Here is a 20,689-nt window from a genome sequence, read left to right as displayed (position 1 = left end):
TTAAGCCAAGACTTAAAATAATTATCTTTTGTTTGTTTGTTTGTTCAGTCATTAAGTTGTATCTAACTCTTTTGTGACCCCATGTATTGAAGCCTGCCAGGCTCCTCTGTCCATGGTATTTTCTGGACAGTAATACTGGAGTGGGTTGCTATTTGATTCTCCTGGGATCTTCCCAACTCAGGGATCAAAACTGTAGCTCCTGCCATGTCTCCTGCACTGCAGGCAGATTCTTTACCCTGAGCTACTGGGAAACCATTTTAATAATACCAAGTGAAATTTATCAGGATTTACATTTATGACCTCTAGTTTCTTTTATCTGACTTAGATGACCTTTTATCTTTAGTGAAATGGAACCGAGAACCCAAGGGAGAAAATCACCCTACTTGGGTGTTAATTTGTTACAGGAATGGTTTTGTAGATCAGTGGGAAATAAAAAAAACAAAAACAAAAGCTATTTTTCCAAAACGAGATTGGCTATCCCTATGAAAAACAAAAGTTGTTTGGCCCCTTTGTCATAGTACATACCAAATCAAATTGTGGGAAATTGTATATCTATTTGTGAATGTCACAACCTTCAGGAAATCATGGAGAAGATAATATTCATGACTTGGGTAGGAAAATAGAATAAAAGAAACTGATACTATGAGCCATAAAAGAAAGACTGATAAAATCTGACTACCAAAAGTAAAAAATTACCTCCATCAAAAGCTACAATTAAAAGGAAAATTTATTGAGTAGAAGATACTTAAAACTCAAGTAATCAACAGAGTTTACACCCAGAATATATAGAAAGTGTCTTCAAATCAATATGAATAATTACACTATTGAAATGTAGGTAACACAGTTTAAAAAGGAACTTCATCAAAGAAGATGTCCAAATGGTTTATATGGATATATGTGATGCCTTAGTAACCAGGGAGATGCAAATTGAACAAAAATAAAATGTTACTGCATATCTACTGCAAAAGAATGATAACACCAAATGTGGAGAGAATGTAGAACATTTTACAGACTTAAGTGTGGACGCATTACTATGTCAGCAAACAATTCAGCATCATCCTGTGAAAGAGGATGGTAACTTGGACAGGGTGTGCAATGTAGTAAAATTATCGATATATTTTGAAGAGAGATTATTGATTTGCTGTTGGAGTATATGTGGTGAGGAAGAAAAAGAAAGAGTGAATCATCATTTCAGGATTTGGTCTGAACAAATGGATGACTGAGGGTGTCATCAATCCATGTAGGAAAGACTAGAAGAACTTTCGTTTTTCACAGATGAGGGGATGGTTTAGTAATTCAGATTCTTGTCATGTTAATTTGAAATACCAGTTATGAATGCAAATGGCAGTGTCGAGAAGGTAGTTGCACAGAAATCTGGCATTCAACATTTGAATTTATGTAACTGGACGGCAGTGAATACAGGGAATGAAGAAAGTCAATAACAAGACTGACCACTAAAGTTTAAATGTTTGTAGAGTCGAGGAAGAACCAGCCAAGGAGATGGAAGATTGGTGGTGAGACAGAACGGCAAGCAGGGGATAGTGGTAACCTGAAAATCAATCAGAAAGAAATGTTTTTACGAGGAGACAGTAATCAGCTGTTAAATTCTGTTGATAGGCAAGGCAAGGATCAAGAATTGAGGCCACTGATGACCTTGAAAAGACAATTTTCAGAAGCCTGGTGGAGGTGAAATCCTGAATGAAATGGGTTCAAAATAGAGAAGGGAGAAACCAGTAGAAGAATACAGACAACACTTTTGAAGAGTTTTTCTCTAAGGGAAAGGAAAGCAAAGGCAATAATAAGAGAGGGAAGTAGAGATATGTGTATAATGACAAGGAAGATACAGTAGAAAGTAAATTATAATGGCATAAAAGAGAGCAGATATGGAAGAATTACCCTGGAATGGGCAGAAGCTGTGAAATCTCATGTGCAAGTTGACAAACTTCTGTTAGAACTAGAGGTAATTTGTTAATTACAACATCAGGGAAGAAAGATCACTGGAGCAAGGCTGCTGATAGATGGTCAGATGTATTAATAGAATTTCCTGAAATGTTTTCTAATCACTTTTACTTTCTCAGTAAAATAAAAGACACTACATAGAGAAAGGGGAGATCTATAGGGTTATTTTTAAAAGAGAGTAAATGATATAATATCTTCCAGAAGAGTAGGAAAGTGAATGGCAAAGGAATTGTAATAAGAATGTTAGGAAGCATTAAAATACTAAGTTGCACAGATTTTATGCAAATACGCAACAATATGACTTTTAAAATCACAAGATAGTATTTTTTTCTCTTATATACTAGACTCATTTATTGCTTTCTGAGAATACTTGATGAACCAGATGTATGTGGTCATTGCTTTCAGGGAGCTTATAAAACTCTTCCTCCTCTGAGGTCCTCTTGGGAAGTTAAAACATTATTTCTACTCATAGTAAATGCCTGAGAAAACAGGTTTTGATTCATTCTTTAGATATGCATTCAGAATATACAAACACAAAAGCTATACTGGTTGGGAAGGTTACCTGGAGTAGGAAATGGCAACCTACTCCAGGATTCTTGCCTGGAAAATTCCATGGACAGAGAAGCCTGATACAGTCTATGGGGTCACAAAGAATTGGATACTACTGAACACACATGAGCATGATCTATTAATTGTTTATTTCCCATCTATTTTCTGAATTTTAGGGATGAAGAGGGCAAAAACAATGTTTTCAACACCATTCAATCTTCAAGTTCTGGACATGGTAAGAGCTCAGTAACTATTTGTTGAACATATAAATTAATGGAATGAACACAGATATATCAGAATATGCTACTTGAAAAAATTCCTGAGGAGAAATAAGAATTCCACCTATTTTCCATTTCTATATTCTACACTATTTTGTTGAAGTGGAGACAATAAATATTGGATAAACATGATTAACCTATTCAAAATATTTTGACTGTAAGACATATGTAGCCCTAGAATATCACAGGAGTACTGTATAATGGAACTCACAGAGAATTTTGCTAGATATTATTTTAAAAGATTAAGAAAAGTTCTCAGCACACTGAATTCCCATCTTCAGCAAATAAAGAAAATGTCATTAATTATTAATGAAAGCCTCTTCACTTATTAATCTGTGAATTGTATGTGTAGAAATGAATTTGCTGTTTATAGCGAAATGAGAATATGAAAGATAACACGCCCAACCACCAAGTTTGTTGAACAAAGTAAAGTTCTTTCCACTCCTGGGAATGAATATCATTAGAAAAAAATGCATTGAATATTGTTAAGAATGGAGAATAATTGGGCATGGATGAGGAAGTTATGACATTGATACATATTCCTCTATAAATACTGAGATTTATCCTGGACATCATTCAATACATATTTGTTAAAAATCAAGTTAAGGATCTCATATCAGTGATTTAGGAATGTAATGTGAAAAATATGATAAATTAAATGATTGATTGTTCATGTTTCAATGCTTCACATATTCACTGATACTAAAAAAAAACAACTTCATTTCTTTAGGCTCATTAATTATGAACTTAGGATCATTTAGGGATTAAAAAAACCAACTTCCAAGTTAATCTTTTGTTGTCAGTTTCTGAATAAGTTACTTAAGAAAACTGGTGAACTGTTTAGCTATGGAATCCATTATTTCAAGTTTCTCATCTTGACTTCAACATGAAATTTTACTTATTAATTTATTACATACAAGCTGTGGTATAATTTATTTATCTATTAAATACAGGCTGGTGTATTATGTTTTAATTATGAAAACATCTGTAAAATATGTATGCCTTTTATTGAATTAAACAATTAAAGAGATATATTTTGTACTATCAGAAGTCAAATTTCAATAGAACTACATTGGGTTGTTTAATGGCTTTTTAAATTTTGCAAACACGACTAATTTTGTTTTATTGATTACTTAGTAACTTAAAATCATACAAATATAATTTATTTTGCCTTGGCACTAATCCAGACAGTACTTGCAATAAGCATACAGTTCTTTATAAATGGTACCTCTCCTCAATATGGTGAATAGACAACTGGTAAGTATATTAAAATAATGTTTCTCTGAAAATGGGGATGGTTTCAATTAGTTATTGCTACTCATCAACTATGGCAAGAGTCTCATAAGGTTCAGGAATGAAATTTCTATTGGTAGCTTTATGTCTCCCAGTTTCCAAGAAAGGTACCTGTTAGGGGACCTGGTCTTCTCTCTTGATCTGTTTCCTATAAGCAGGAGTCCTTAAGGATATACTATGCCTCTAAGGTCTCTGGCTTTCTTTTCAGACAGAGTGCTTGAAATTCCTCAGCATGCTCACTATTACCCTCAGCACTTGAAATGGATATTGTCTCAGTCATCATTTACTGAGTTATTCCAATAACTTTTGAATGCCTGACTTAGCATTGGGATGTCACCTGTGTTTGTTTTAGTTTCTGACTTTAATCTTGGCTTTAAGGCTATGGAATTGGTTTCTCCTAAATCATACAACATTCCACTGCTTTCCACTACCATTATCCCTTTATTGACTAGACAGAGTTCACCATACTGCTCCAACATAAGCAGAGCTTCTTTGCAAGGAGAACTTGACCTTCCTATAACTTCCAGCTATTGACAATTCCTGAAATGAACTTATTTCTAAGAACAGCATCACCATCCTCACATTCATGATAAAGAGCTAACTTTTTCTTTATTCTCAGTTCAGTTCAGTTCAGTTCAGTTGCTCAGTCGAGTCTGACACTTTGTGACCCCATGAATTGCAGCATGCCAGGGCTACCTGTCCATCACCAACACCTGGAGTTCACTCAAATTCTTGTCTGTTGAGTCAGTGACGCCATCCAGCCATCTCATTCTCTGTCATCTCCTTCTCCTCCTGTCCCCAATCCCTCACAACATCAGAGCCTTTTCCAGTGAGTCAACTCTTTGCATGAGGTGGCCAAAGTATTGGAATTTCAGCTTTAGCATCAGTCCTTCCAAAGAACACTCAGGACTGGTTGGATCTCCTTGCAGTCCAAGGGACTCTCAAGAGTCTCCTCCAACACCACAGTTTAAAAGCATCAATTCTTTGGTGCTCAGCTTTCTTCACAGTCCAATTCTCACATCCATACAGGGCCACTGGAAAAACCATAGCCTTGACTAGACTGACCTTTGTTGGCAAAGTAATGTCTCTGCTTTTGAATATGCTATCTGGTTGGTCATAATTTACTTACACAGCCACAAGCTATGAGTACATGTGTCTTCTCTTGTCAGCATGTAACTCAGTAAGGAGCTGGCTACCTGAATCCAGTTCCTCTCTCAAATTCACCAATATGACAGCTTACTCAAACTTTATATGGGGCTGGAAATGGGAAGGGGTAAGATTACTAAAACAATGGTGCTTTAATACCCGGTGATTGCAGCCATGAAATTAAAAGACGCTTGCTACTTGGAAGGAAAGTTATGACCAACCTAGATAGTATATTCAAAAGCAGAGGCATTACTTTGCCAACAAAGGTCCATCTAGTCAAGGCTATGGTTTTTCCAGTGGTCCTGTATGGATGTGAGAGTTGGACTGTGAAGAAAGCTGAGCACCGAAGAATTGATGCTTTTGAAGTGTGGTGTTGGAGAAGACTCTTGAGAGTCCCTTGGACTGCAAGGAGATCCAACCAGTCCATTCTAAAGCAGATCAGTGCTGGTGTTCTTTGGAAGGAATGATGCTGAAGGTGAAACTCCAATACTTTGGCCACCTCATGCGAAGAGTTAACTCATTGGAAAAGACTCTGATGCTGGTAGGGATTGGGGGCAGGAGGAGAAGGGAACGGCAGAGGATGAGATGGCTGGATGGCATCACCAACTCGATGGACATGATTTGAGTGAACTCCGGGAGTTGGTGATGGACAGGGTGGCCTGGCGTGCTGTGATTAATGGGGTCACAAAGAGTCGGACATGACTGAGTGACTGAACTGAACTGAACTGAACTGAATAAAATATCAGTTTGGGAGGAAGTGTTTTCCTCAGATATTCTATGTTTTTCCATCTCCTAATTCCCTGGGTTTAGTCACTAAGTTTACTATCAAACAAGGTGCAGTTATTCGTCTACAATGAAGGAGATTGACATTGCTGCCTTACTCTCACAAGGCCACCTCCCCAATGATAACAATTGTTCTTGATTATCTTCTGTGAACACCACCAGATAATATAGGTTTGGCTACCCAACAGTCTAAGATGCATGCCAACAGTGCATTTATCAATTCCATTCCTTATCCATAATGCATCTAAGGTTAGGATTTTCCAGTGTTCCATCCCAAATTATTTCAAGCACTTTGCCCAGAATAGTCTTTTAGAGATTCTGTAATGGGGTCAAATGACAACATAAAGACTGATATTAATTCCAAAAAGATATGTGGTCCACTTTGAATAAAATCATTTGCCATTATCAGATTTTTAAGAATAAAATTATGTATAAAACAAAAGAAAATAAAATATGAAAATTTCAAATCAATCTAAATAAGAAAATGTTAAAATAAATCAAAATCCCCTGTTTATATCTATATTATTAGCATGCGTGCAAAGTCACCTCAGACTCTTTGTGACCCTATGGTCTGTAGCCCATCAGGCTCCTCTTTCCATGGGGTTCCCCAGGCAAGAATACTGGAGTCAGTTGCCATGTTCTCCTCGAGAGAATCTTCCTGACCCAGGGATCAAACCCATGTCTCTTCTATTTCCTGCACTGGCAGGTGAATTCTTTACCATTAGTGCCACCTGGGAAGCCCTATATTTTTAGTATATCTTATATTATTGTGTCTTATCTTATTATATTTCTTCCTGGAAACAAGAAGTCACATATTCTTATGTTTCCCTAAAAAAAGACAAAAGAGGGAATAGAAATAGGGAGAAGAAGAGAAGAAAAAGAGAGGGAAAGAAAAGGAAGAAAAGCATGTTCCATGGCTTAATTCTCCAGAAGAGTAAATGCAATCATACCAATTAAGAACAAGCATCAAATTAATTTCTAAGGGTTTTTTAGTAGCCCATACTCTGGCACAAACAGAGTATTGAAGTGTGGAATATTGAGGCTTCCTTGTCACTGGTCCTGCTATGTTTCAGAGCATCTAAGTGCCTACTGTTCTATGATCAAGTTTCCTTTCTACATTTTAGGCTAAAACTTTTCTACCGACGTTGCTTTTTTCCTGACAGTAGGATGTTTATATTGATGACAGGCAATCCTACTGGCAAAATACATTGATTTATAATTCGGACAACTTTGGTGATTTGCTCTCCAAACAGTGCTTGACCTCATTCAGTCATGTTTGGGTGTCTTCCATTTCCTGATATCCCTAAACATGTATCAACCTAATTCTGTCTATCCTCCCAACTTGGCTGTTGCCCTCACAATAGTCCTTGGAGTCTCTCATGATGTATAAATGTGTCCATTGTTTAGATTGTTAGGAAAACAGCTGTGCTTAATGTCCTCTGTCGAATGGCCTTTTACATTTTTCTTTCTAATATACATCTCAGACCCTAGTGGAATCTTCTGTTGTATGAAATGTGCTGCCTTTCATTTCTGCTTCTGTAGAAACATTTTTGTTTCTGTTCTCCTGAGTCGGGAAGTCATGTCTAAGAGTTAGTCTCTGAACTCCAAATCTAGCCCAGATCTGTATTCTACCTATTGAGATCTTCCTGTTTTTCCCTGGTTCATAACATCCATCCTTTAACTTGCCTTAATTTTATAACATTTCCAGAACATATTCTTTGAGAGAACTGTTGCGGTCCATGTCCATTCACCCTAAAATGCATTTCAAAGGTATATCATTAATTTTGAGTTAAAGTTACTTAAGAAATGGACAATGCAAGAATACTTTGACCTCTTCTCTGTCTTACTGAAAGCAAGAAATAAATCTTCCATATGAAAGGTATCCTCCCCATAGAGAGAGGTATAAAAATATCCTTATCATTAGAGATAGGGAATTTAGGGTCTAGAACTATATAAGTAAACCTTGTTATTTTACAAATTTTCTACCCAAGTCCCAACTTCACTTGAGTCCCTTGTTAATTAAACACCCAAACCTATTTCTTTGTCCTGTCAACTCCTCAAAAATTTATTGTTTCTTTGTATAAAAAGATATAAACTTTGTCTGCTTTGGGTTACTTTCTGAGCATCATTTTATGATCTCCTGTGCCCACAAAATTAAATTGGGTTTTCTCCTGTTAATCTGTCTTGTGTCACTTTTATTATTAATCCAGCCACAAGAACTCAAGAGAGGTAGAGGGAGGAAATTATCTGCTCCCAACAGAATGCTTAATACCAATGCCTCTCTTTAGAATGATCAGTTTACCTTGAAACTCACTCAACAATAACTTGAGCATCTTACACTGATACTCCTAGTCTTCTATTATACTTGTTCAAGTTGTATATAAACTGTTATTATGATTATCACAATCTTCAAGATGCAATTTTCTATTAGTTCTTAGTATGTATTCTATGTATAGGTTTGAAATGGCATTTCTCAATAGTTTCCTGGGCCTTAGATCCATCCAAATAATTATTTCAGTTTGATCTCTGTAAAGAAAGAAAGAAAGTGGAGTCCCTCAGTTGTGTCCAGCTCTTTGCGACCCCATGCACTGTAGCCTACCAGGCTCCTTCATCCATGGGATTTTCTTTCTAGATCTCTGTGATCTTCACTAAATTCTTCTTTTAGCTTTCTCAAGTCCTCATCACTTTTTCTGGCTTGCTTATCAATAAAAATACTTGCCTTTTGTCCAGCCAAAACCTTAAAAGTAGTTAAAACTTGGTACATTCTGTGCTAAGTACATTTTTTAACCCTTTCATTAGAATCATGGCTTCTGAAACCTTTAATCTCTTTGAAGAATATGCCTTTACTCTTTTTTGCTTGGTTTTCCTAGATCATCCTCAGTCATTTTCAAAGACAGACTTTTCTTAAAATACCATCTCCTATTAATCTAAACCATGCTTCATTTTCTCTACCATTTTCCTATGCACCAACACTGTTTTTATACCAGGATAATTTTCAAGATTAATTCATCCAGGTAGAAGCTTTCTTGAATAATAATAATTAAAGAGGTATGTCAAGTATTTGTGATCAGCTCTCTCTAACTGTATCCATGTGAGGGTTATATAGTCAAGCCTGGCAGAAGCCTTCATTTCTGTTTGTCTGTTCATTATACAATCTATCTTATTTCAGTATATAGGGCTAGTAATTGTATTTCCAATATTCACAAATGTAATGATCAAATGATGAATGTAATTTTAAGGGTAGGCTATAATAATAATAAAATAGGACATACAATTTTTTACCTAGCCTTTCATCAGAGCTGGGGAAACATAGTTATAATCTCACAATTTACATAAAAAATCTCTTAGTGATCTACAGACCTGTCTGAGAAACAAAACAGAGATGAGTGACTGCGCAGAAGTTACTCTAAACTGGGTATTAACAAGTCTTAAAGAAAACCATACCATTTCTGTCCTTTATGGAGCCCGTCTTTGCATGAAATGTTCCCTTGGTATCTCTAATTTTCTTGAAGAGATCTCTAGTTTTTCCCATTCTGTTCTTTTCCTCTATTTCTTTGCATTGATCGCTAAGGAAGGCTTTCTTATCTCTCCTTGCTATTCGTTGGAACTCTGCATTCAGATCCTTAATCTTTCTTTTTCTCCTTTGCGTTTCACTTCTCTTCTTTTCACAGCTATTTGTAAGGCCTCCCCAGACAGCCATTTTGCTTTTTTGCATTTCTTTTCCATGGGGATGGTCTTATTTCCTGTTCAATGTCATGAACCTCCATCCATAGTTCATTAGGCACTCTGTCTATCAGATCTAGTCCCTTAAATCAATTTCTCACTTCCACGGTATAATCATAAGGGATTTGATTTAGGTCATACCTGAATGGTCTAGCGGTTTTCCCTACTTTCTTCAATTTAGTCTGAATTTGGCAATAAGGAGTTTATGATCTGAGCCACAGTCAGCTCCTGGTCTTGTTTTTGTTGACTGTATAGAGCTTCTCCATCTTTGGCTGCAAAGACTATAATCAATCTGATTTCAATGTTGACCATCTGGTGATGTCCATGTGTGGAGTCTTCTCTTGTGTTGTTGGAAGAGGGTGTTTGCTATGACCAGTGCATTCTCTTGGCAAAACTCTATTAGCCTTTGCCTTGCTTCATTCCGTACTCCAAGGCCAAATTTGCCTGTTACTCCAGGTGTTTTTTGAATTCCTACTTTTGCATTCCAGTCCCCTATAATGAAAAGGACACATTTTTGTGGGTGTTAGTTCTAAAAGGTCTTGTAGGTCTTCATAGAACCATTCAAGTTCAGCTTCTTCAGCATTACTGGTTGTGACATAGGCTTGGGTAACTGTGATATTGAATGGTTTCCCTTGGAAACGAACAAAGATCATTCTGTCGTTTTTGAGATTGCATCCAAGTACTGCATTTCAGACTCTTTTGTTGATGATGATGGCTACTTCATTTCCTCTGAGGGATTCCTGCCCACAGTAGTAGATATAATGGTCATCTGAGTTAAATTCACCCATTCCAGTCCATTTTAGTTCGCTGATTCCTAGAATGTCGATGTTCACTCATGCCATCTCCTGTTTGACCACTTCCAATTTGCCTGATTCATGGATCTAACATTCCAAGTTCCTATGCAATATTGCTCTTTACAGCATCAGACTTTGCTTCTATCACCAGCCACATCCACAACTGGGTATTGTTTGTGCTTTGGCTCCATCCCTTCATTCTTTCTGGAGTTATTTCTCCACTGATCTCCAGTAGCATATTGGGCACCTACTGACCTGAGGAGTTCCTCTTTCAGTATCCTATCATTTTGCCTTTTCATACTGTTCATGGGTTTCTCAAGGCAAGAATACTGAAGTGGTTTGCCATTTCCTTCTCCAGTGGACCACAGTCTGTCAGAAGAAGCAGAAGATATTAAGAAGAGGTGGCAAGAACACAGAAGAACTGTACAAAAAAGATCTTCACAACCAAGATAATCATGATGGTGTGATCACTCACCTACAGCCAGTCATCCTGGAATGTGAAGTCAAGTGGGCCTTAGAAAGTATCATTACGAACAAAGCTAGTGGAGGTGATGGAATTCAAGTTGAACTGTTTCAAATCCTGAAAGATGATGCTGTGAAAGTGCTGCACGCAATATACCAGCAAATTTGGAAAACTCAGCTGGGGCCACAGGACTGGAAAAGGTCAGTTTTTATTCCAATCCCAAAGAAAGGCAATGCAAAAGAATGCTCAGACTACCACACAATTGCACTCATCACACATGCTAGTAAAGTAATGCTCAAAATTCTCCAAGCCAAGCTTCAGCAATACATGAACGGTGAACTTCCAGATGTTCAAGCTGGTTTTAGAAAAGGCAGAAGAACCAGAGATCAAATTGCTGACATCTGCTGGATCACTGAAAAAGCAAGAGAGTTCCAGAAAAACATCTACTTCTGCTTTATTGACTATGCCAAAGCCTTTGACTGTGGATCACAATAAACTGTGGAAAATTCTGAAAGAGATGGGCATACCAGACCACCTGACCTGCCTCTTGAGAAACCTATATGCAGGTCAGGAAGCAACAGTTAGAACTGGACATGGAACAACAGACTGGTTCCAAATAGGAAAAGGAGTATGTCAAGGCTGTATATTGTCAGCCAGCTTATTTAACTTATATGCAGAGTACATCATGAGAAACGCTGGGCTGGAAGAAGCAGAAGCTAGAATCAAGATTGCCAGGAGAAATATCAATAACCTCAGATATGCAGATGACACCACCCTTATGGCAGAACGTGAAGAGGAACTAAACAGCCTCTTGATGAAAGTGAAAGTGGAGAGTGAAAAAGTTGGCTTAAAGCACAACATTCAGAAACCTAAGATATGGCATCTGGTCCCATTACTTCATGGGAAATAGATGGGGAAACAGTGGAAACAGTGTCAGAATTTATTTTTTGGGGCTCCAAAATCACTGCAGATGGTGATTGCAGCCATGAAATTAAAAGACGCTTAACTCCTTGGAAGAAAAGTTATGACCAACCTAGACAGCATATTAAAAAGCAGAGACATTACTTTACCAACAAAGGTCCATCTAGTCAAGGCTATGGTTTTTCCAGTGGTCATGTATGGATGTGAGAGTTGGACTGTGAAGAAAGCTGAGCACCAAAGAACTGATGCTTTTGAACTGTGGTATTGGAGAAGACTCTTGAGAGTCCCTTGGACTGCAAGGAGATCCAACCAGTCCATTCTAAAGGAGATCAGCCCTGGGTGTTCTTTGGAAGGACTGATGATAAAGCTGAAACTCCAATACTTTGGCCACCTCATGAGAAGAGCTGACTCATTGGAAAAGACTCTGATGCTGGGAGGGATTGGGGGCAGGAGGAGAAGGGGATGACAGAGGATGAGATGGCTGGATGGCATCACCGACTTGATGGACATGAGTCTGAGTGAACTCCGGGAGTTGGTGATGGACAGGGAGGCCTGGCGTGCTGCAATTCATGGGGTCGCAAAGAGTCGGGCATGACTGAGCAACTGAACTAAAGTGAATAATCTCTTTATGTTATTAAAAAAGAATACTGGCACAGTTGTTTTCATCTAAAAAATTATGAAAAGGATTAGTACATTCACATGGTCAGTGTGGTGGCCCATGCTGGGTATATGGATTAGCTTCAGTGACTTGAGAGTCATTTCCAGTTAGTTTTGTTTCCAGGGTTTTCTAGAACATGCTAGATGTGGTGTTTACTGTTTCAGTTGTAATGGTCAGGAGTTGATTCTAGGCTACACTTATAAAGCTAACATGTATTCTCTCTGAGATAGTGGCTTTGAGCTGTTGAGTTGTCTTTATGGGTAAGTTGAATCATACCATATTTGTACTTTTGGAGCTAGATTAAACTAGAATGTGTAATTGTTATTTCCCTAAACATTTCTTGCCTGAGATGATAATAATTATGATAGCACTATCACTTTATTACCATAGACACAGTTTGAATTTGCCTATTAATATTAGTTATCAATTAAAGTGGTTTATATTCTATATTTAAAAGCTATTAGTATACTCTTTCATTCACTACTACTAAATCCCTCAAAACTGGATAAGATATTATGTCTTAAGAGACAAATTTGTCTTAGGGAGAAATAAACATTCGTACATAAGAAGCTAAATAGAAACTAGAAGCTCCTATACTTTGGCCGTTTGCTGCAAGGAGTCAAATCATTGGAAAAGAACCTAATGCTGGGAGATTGAAGGTGGGAGAAGGGGGTGACAGAGAATGAGATGGTTAGATGGCATCACCCACTCAATGAACATGACTTTGAGCAAACTCCAGGAGACAGAGGATTGGGAAAGCTGGCATGCTGGAGTCTTGGGGTTGCAAAGAGTTGGATAAAACTTCCTGATTGAACAATAACAAGAAAAAATGAAGCTTGGTTTTTTTCTCTCCTAAACCTGCATTCTTAACCACTTCATGAAACTTTCTCTATGGAGTAGACCATAGCATACAAGCTGATAAAGCACTTCTTAAAAGAACCCAGGTAGCCTAGTTCATACAGCCCTTAAGCAGAAATATTAGTAGTGTTCAGCAGAAAAATAAGCCTGAGCTGAAGAACCAGTGTGATGCCCACCTGAGCCTCCCCATGACCACAGATATGTCCCAGAGGTTTGAAGCCTGAGCAGACAGGGAACCAAAAACCACATCCCTCCTTCGTAACATTCCTTTCCATCTGCACACTCTATAGCTATGTCATGATATCTCCCAAAGACCTTGATAAATCAGTATAGTACTGGTGGTAAAGGGAAAATAATCTTACAAGCTGCTGGAGAGCTCAAGAACATTCACCAAATACCTGCAGCAAAAGCAAACCCTGGATAAAGGTTTGAGGGAGATAATGAGAAAGGTGTTACAAGGAGTGCAAACACCACTACAAAGATACCAGCGAAACTCAGAAGGTTTCATCTTCAGGAAATCCTAGGCAGCCTTTGAGGGCCAGAGTGCTCATTCAACAGTGTATTATTCCTAGTGTAGACTGACAGGCTCTGAGGTGGAGTGAGATGGGGGAACCACCAATGTAAGTCTGTGCTTTGGACAAAGTGTCAGGTCAGGAGCAGTGAAAATACTGAGCGTCCTTTGACACTATCGTCAGAGCGTCCTCTGACCACTATTTGACAACAATGCAGTTCTTTCATGGAACTGACATCTTCTCACTCAGAGAAGAAAACTTTTTGAACTTTTAGTTTTGGAAAATAGACTTTAGACAAAACAACAGATAACAGGATGATAAAGATCTTTTTGTTTTGTTTTTTTCTTTCTCCAGTCCAGTCAAATACTTGGCATCAAGCAGTGGGGGAAAAAGTAGGAAAAAAATTCCTAGCCTAAGCTTTTTCTATAATTATCTAAAATTATCTAGATTAAACTTGCATCTATCTACTGTACCTCATTAAGCACCCTGTTCCACTGCCTGCCCTTTCTATCTGAAAATGTTCTCTCATTTTCAAATTGAATTTCTCCCCCATTAACTTACTGCTTAGGTATATTTTAATGGGTTTCCTTTCAACATAAACCCACTTGTTTTGGCCGTGAAATTATCTCTTTTCATTGTGTAAAGCCCAGCTTCGTTTCTAATTTTCAGTAATTGTGTCCATTTCTAGGTGAAAAATGTAAGCCCAAACAAAAACCCTCTTAAAACTGGCCTGTCATTCTCAATTCTTTCGCTTGCAGACAGTGGTTGGTAATTTTTCTTCCAGTAATGTGTGCCTGTTCACCCCGCTTCCACGTACTCTGATAACTCACGATACAGTGAGGCAGCTGCACCTTCCCATGTGAGGTCATCCTCTGACAGGAAGTTGACAGTTACACACAGCAATAGACAGTGCTGGTGTTGCAACCCTCAGGTAACCAACCCATCACCCATTTGCTTCTGAATAAAATCTTAAGGAGAACCACAATCATATCCTTAATTTTTCATTAACTAGAACTTCACTGTCTGAAAACTTTGTCATATAGAAACTCTGAAAAAAAATTTATTTTAATTATCTCTGTATAATCCCATACACATCCCTGGTGGCTCAGTGGCAAAAAATCTGCCTGCCAATACAGGAGATGCATCAGGTTCGATCTGGGTCGGGAAGATCCCCTGGAGAAGGAAATGGCAACCCACTCCAGGATTCTTGCCTAGGAAATCCCGCAGATGGGGAAGCCTGGCTGGCTATAGTCCATGGGGTCATAAGAGTTGGACGTGGTGACTTAGCAACTAAACTACTGCCAGTTATGTAAACAACACATAAACACACACACTTGGGACATGTATTTGCATGCATTCATACACACATATACACTCTGAAAAAATCACATATATCATATAATACATTACATACACACACACACACACACACACACACACACACACAAACACACACACTGTCTTTTAAAAGCTTGTTTCAAAATGATTTGCCAGTACTGTTCAATCTTTGATTTGTATCAAGTTGCCTCAGGGGGTGGAGGAGTGGAAGGTGACATTCCAAGTTGAGGAATGAGCTTGTAGAAGGACACCATGAGCAGAAAGGACCTTGAAATTTTGCAAAACATGTGAAGGTAAGTACATCTGGTATAGAAAAAAGAAACCTGTAAAATGAGTTTGTAGCTGAAACTTGGAGTAAAACTGAGAAGAGCCTTATGTGTCAAGCCTCAGACCCTGGACAAAATCCAAACACACGATGTGTGAGTCAAGCATCTGAACTTAATCCAAGTGATATGAAGGGCATGAAAATCATTTCAAAGAAAATAAAATGTATCAACCACTTTTATATACACACAGTATTACTAGTTAAAATGCATTTTTACTTCTTCCTGTAATTATCCATTAAACATAAAACACAGAAGCAAAGAGTAATTTTAAAATATCCAAGAAAATACTTAAGCAGAAGTTAAGACAGGTAGTAGGGTGATTATCATTATAAGAATAACAAAACCCAGGCTTGAAGCATCTAAGTAAAATTTCAAGTTCACACATTCCGCTGCATTGATGTTTTCTAATTCAGTAGCTTGAATGCTAGTACCCCAAACCAGAGAAGGCTGCTAAGAGGAATTGGCAGAGAGGGAGACTGGCTTATAAAAATGGGTCTCAGTGTAGGTGCACCAAAAGATTTCTAAGTTCCCATAGGAAGACCAGGCATCGGAGCAAAGAAGCATGGAAATGTGAAAGATTAATATTATATCCAGATTCAGGGAAAGATTTTGACAGAAATATTTGCTAGGGGATTATTTATAATGAGAAAAAATGGAAATAATGTATGTGTTACTGAATGTGAAGGCTAAATAAATAATGTGTTACATATTTCAATATCATGTGGGCATCTGAACAATTTTAATTAAATGGAAAATGATTCACTGGATAATGCTAAGAAAAAGAAAACACACACAGACAAAATCTTGAAAAAACAACAAACAAAAACTATAAACACAGCTACACTCAATACTTTTCAAATATAATTATAACTTATTCATTCTTCCAGCTCTACGTCATCTGTTTTTCTCTCCATCTAACCATTCTTTCAATCTGCATATGTAGAAGGCATGTAAAGGAGACTGGGAGGAAGAAACACATTCATTAGTCCCCCCCTTCCCCCCGCCACCGTTGTCCCCCCGCCCCCATCTCCCTGGCCTTTCACAACTATGAAACTATGTTTCTCCATATTCTTCCTAGTGTGGTAGAGAAATTTGATGAGGAAGCTCATGGTCCACTAGTTCCTAAGTTAGATAATTTTGCCTCCTCTTTAAACTACACAGAATTAGTTACTTGCTGACTTGTAATCAAATGGCAAATGACAAATCAGGGCACGAGAAATTAACAACACAAGTCAATAAGCATCTGCCATAAGTGCCTACTATGTGCTGAGCAAGGGAGATTCCCTATCTTCATGGAGATAAGTACTGTCTACAGATGATTTAAAAAATACAAACGGATACATGAGATAAACAAGGAAATGCAAGTGTTTTGGAAACTGCATATTCAGAATAGAGCCTAGGTTAGGAAAAAGTCAAAAGACTTTAAGAATAAGAGCTATTCAGACAAAGATCCTAAAGGAATGTTAGCAATATATGTCCAGAAAGATCAGGATAAGTGAAGGCCCTGGCATGGAAGACCCCTGGTACATTTGAGAAACTGAATGGTGTTCTGATCGATTGTACTATAAGATTGTACATGTCTTTGGGGAGGGGGGTGTATAAAAAGATGAGGCTTTAGAAGTAGGCAGTAGCAAGTCATAGGAGCTTCTGGAAGCATATAAAGAAATTTGAGGTCTCTCCAGAGGGCAGCAAAATTTCAATGAAGCTAGCTGAGGGTTAGAGGTAGTCAGGTCAGCATTGCAGTGGCTCTATTCTGGTTGCCTTGTAGAGTGCCGATTGTTTGTAAATAAGATTGGATAGAGGAATGACTGTTAGGAGGTTGCTTCAGTAGGGGCCTAATTATTGTAGGAAAAATGGGGGCTTTATAATTGTAGTAACATTTTTACTATAATTAGGAATGAAGGAATGATGATAATCCATAGACTTCAGATGTAATGATATCGAATAGAATGGTGAGGCCCCAATTTTAAGTGAATTGTTTCCTTGAGAGAGTTTGGATAAGATATACGTGGATGAAGGTGTGAAAATAATAGCTTTTTCACATGAAAAAGTTAAATTGTCATTTAAACATATTATGTCACAGATATTAGAGCTTACCTGAAAATATTTATAAAAGCACTACCTTGAGACTCTTTGGAGAGTTTTTGTGTGTGGTGTTGGAGCAAGGGTGTAATTTGAGAATTTTGAGGACAAAATAAGAGAATGACATCTTTGGAGGGAAGTGGGAAGCACAGGTTTGGGCGTTCCCAGAGATAATGGGCACTGGGTGGGAGCTACTTTGGAGGTTTATGTTTCTGCCTCTGATGGGGAGGAAAATGTTGTAGGAAATGAAATTGGATGGATGTAGAAAAAATCAAATTGTGGCATAGATGCAATTCATACCCACTTCTCAATGACATTTGGGTACAACTGTATTTTTCAAGTTTTTTACAATAAGCAGATACCATAAGACCCTTGACATTTACAAGGGATAAATCCCAAGATCTTTGCAAATTTCTAGCTCTGCAAATACAGAGGCATTTGTATAGTCTCTTGACTTTCTAAAAAATTGTATTTCCTTCCAGAGAAATAAGTTTCTAGTGCATTTCCTTACATAATCAGCAAGTCTTATTGCTTCTGACTACAACACATATGTAGATTTTATCCTTACCTTCCAAACTTCACTATGACCACTTTAGTTATTTATTTTTTATTTGTGTTTTAGGCCACACCATATGGCATGTGGAGTCTTAGTTCCATGATCAGGGATTGAATCTATGCCCCCTGCATTGGGAGTGGAGTCTTAACCATTGGACCACCCGGAAGTCCCTGGCAACTCTAGTTTAAACCATGTCATCTTTTTCTTGAAGAACTACAATAGCCACTAAAACTATTATCCATGTTTCCAATTTTGAACTATACAGACTATAATAATTATGGGCTTCTCTGGTGGCTCAGAGGGTAAAGTGTCTGCCTACAATGCAGGAGATAGGGGTTCCATCCCTGGGTCAGGAAGATCCCCTGGAGAAGGGAATGGCAACCCAGTCTACTACTCTTGCCTGGAAAATCCCATGGACTGAGAAGTCTGGTAGGCTACAGTCCATGGGGTTGAAAAGAGTTGGATATGACTGAGCAACTTCACTTCACTTCACGTAATAATTATAAATTGTACACCAAATCTCAGTTCTCTGATTAATATCTTTCAATGTCTTGAACTAAATAGACATTTCTCCAAAGAAGACATACGGATGGCTAACAAACACATGAAAAGATGCTCCATTGCTTTTAGAAACTAAAGCCCATATTTATATTGCCATGACTTTAAAAGTCTTTATGATCTAAACTTCCTAAATGCAGAACTTCTCTTACACTACCCTTTTCCATGTTTAATATTCCGCAGCCACTCTGACCTTTGAGAGCACAAACTGACAATAACTAGCATATAGCCTTACTGTGGAAAAGATTAAAATTCATCCTTACAGATATCGAAAACAATTTCAACTCAGAGACACACAGCAGTTTTCATGGTTTTAGTCAACATAAGCTAAGTCATGCTGCTTTAACAGATAAATCTTTCAGACTTCACACAAAAATGATAGTTTTTAGTTATAAAAATTCACCCTCAGTCTAGGAAACTCAGTGGCAGCTGTCCTCCACATAACCTGCTGCTCTCTTGGGACTGGGCCATCGCAAAAGGAGAACTCTGTCATAACAGCTGCAGTGGTGGAATAATGAAACTGAAACTTCATCAGCGTATTTTCACTTCCTCTGCCTGACAGTGATGTGTTTTACTAGCCAGAACCAGTCCCACGGCCTCATCTCACTGTAAGGAGCTTGGGAAGCACAGTTCCTAGAAGTTGAGACAAGAAAGGAGGATTGAATACTGATGATCACTGGTAAATTCTGCTGCAGTTTTTCCTCCTCCTAGTTCTAATAGAGTAAGTTGAATCTTTATGCCAATACATACCCCCTTGCCAAGGAAGACCACCTGAATCTTATCCAACAAGAGCTCTAAAGTTTAGGTGTTGTGCAATAAGGGTCTTTTCATCAGATCTGGATAGAGCTCCTCTTGGACTGAAAACCTATAAACTCAAATGACAGCCACCTCTTCCTCCCCATATATACCATGTATATCATGATAGAACAAAGCTAGGATAATTGCCATAAATATTTTCATTCTGGGAATAATGACATTTGTAGCAACATGGATGGACCTAGAGATTGTCATACTAAGTGAAGCAAGTCTGACAGAGAAGGAGATATATCATATGGCATCCCTTATATGTGGCATTTAAAAAGATATGATACAAATGAACTTGCTTACAAAACAGAAATAGACTCACAGACTTAGAGATGAAACTCATGGTTGCCGGGCGGGAAGAATTGGGGAGATAGTTAAGGAGTTTGGTATAGACATGTACACATTGCTATATTTAAAATGGATAAACAAGATCCTACTGTATGGCACATGGAACTCTGCTAAACGTTATGTGACAGCCTGGATGGGAGGGGGGTTTGGAGGAAAATGGATACATGTGTATGTATGGCTGAATCTCTTTCCAATCCACCTGAAACTATCACAGCTTTGTTCATTGGCTATACGCCAATATAAAATTAAGGTTTTTAAAAATTCTCATTTTGAAAAAAAAAGAAGAATGAAAGTTACATAGCAGTCATTGGTCTTTTGAAATTCTGAAATCCCACTGGGCAGACATAGTATGAACATTTTATCTTGAAGGTAGAGAATATTCCTTGATAAGGCCCTTACCTTGCTCCTCCGGAAGAAATTCTCTTTCCCATTGTTCTCAGAGGGCTCCCGGCTCCATCTTCTGAAAGATGGGCTCCACCCCCTGTCTCTCATTATCCTTCATGTCCATATCTGAAGTAGACTTTGGGGAATCGGTCCTTCATAGGGACGTCAACAGTTTCTCAACCCACTACCTGCCTATAGAAGCATGGAGGCCCAAGAATCATTTTGACAATGAATATTAGCTTTTATTGGATGCTTTCTGTGTAACAGAAATAAAACAAAGCAACTGTATGCATTTGATGCTCACAATGGCCTTTAGAATTGGCACTATGATTATTCTTATTTAAATTGCCCAGTGT

This window comes from Capra hircus, chromosome 11, assembly GCF_001704415.2.
Source record: "Capra hircus breed San Clemente chromosome 11, ASM170441v1, whole genome shotgun sequence".
Classification (NCBI taxonomy): Eukaryota; Metazoa; Chordata; class Mammalia; order Artiodactyla; family Bovidae; genus Capra; species Capra hircus.
The sequence above is the reverse complement of the archived record's forward strand: the minus strand, read 5'-3'. Positions refer to the sequence as shown.